Below are 983 nucleotides of genomic sequence, written 5' to 3' on the forward strand. Positions count from 1 at the left end.
GGAAAGTGGGCAGGACCAAAAACACACCTCACCAGCTTTCAGTCATCCTCTCCTGACAGTCGATATATGCTGTCCCTCTATTGCTGCTTCTGCTGCTGCTGCTCAGTGCATCCCACAGAAACACGACAGCACAACACAAGAGAAGGGCGACACCAGAACGAGTGAAACCAGAGTAAAATCACCAGGGGGCTTCTGATTATTTGTATCCTTTTTCTTTTCCATTGCAACTCGACCTATAAGAATTAAAACTTTTGGCAAAAAGGAATGCTGAGATACTACTACTTTTAATGGGGAAAAAGGAACTACCATTGAGCATGTGCCATAGTGGGAGTACCATTTGGTTATATTAGAATGGTACACATACCCATTGTGAACATGTACACAGTTTCAAGACTTTTTAGCACAACCTTCAAAGTCCATCACATTCAGGGTGACAAATCCTGAATCACACCAGAGGGCTAAAACCTTTGTTTTGGGTTTTTGGAAATTGGGCCAAAAGAGTAAGAGCCGGCCCTTAGGTTGAGGACAAAATTTCGTCTTCCCACTTCTGGCTGAAATTCTTTAAAATATGTATCCCACGTCGAAGCCCATCTCATCGGGGGTGACAAAAGTGCATCCTGAATCAAGCCCAGGGCTAAAACCTTTGTTTTGTGTTTTTGGAAATTGGGCCCAAAACATAAAGGCTGGCCCATAGGTCCGGCCAAATTTTGACTGGCCCTCTAGTCTAGAGAGATTAAACACAAATCCAATAGAACTCAAATATCTGGTTCTGGAAGTAAACGTCTTTCTGTGGATAAGCGCTTGTATATAGCTTTTGGAATTGTCCATTGGGGATTTGATTAATAAATTTAATCATTAAAACTAGAGCTACTAAAAAGTAGGTGGGCAGCATTAATACTGTCCTCCTGTGTGGAGCTTTGTTTTTTTCTGTCCTTGTTCAGAGTTTGCAAAGTTAGTTTTTTTGGTAATCCTGACTCATAGTC

Source organism: Halichoeres trimaculatus, unplaced genomic scaffold, assembly GCF_033239565.1.
Source record: "Halichoeres trimaculatus isolate MK-OKI-2021-1 unplaced genomic scaffold, fHalTri1.1 fHalTri1_scaffold_19, whole genome shotgun sequence".
Lineage (NCBI taxonomy): Eukaryota > Metazoa > Chordata > Actinopteri > Labriformes > Labridae > Halichoeres > Halichoeres trimaculatus.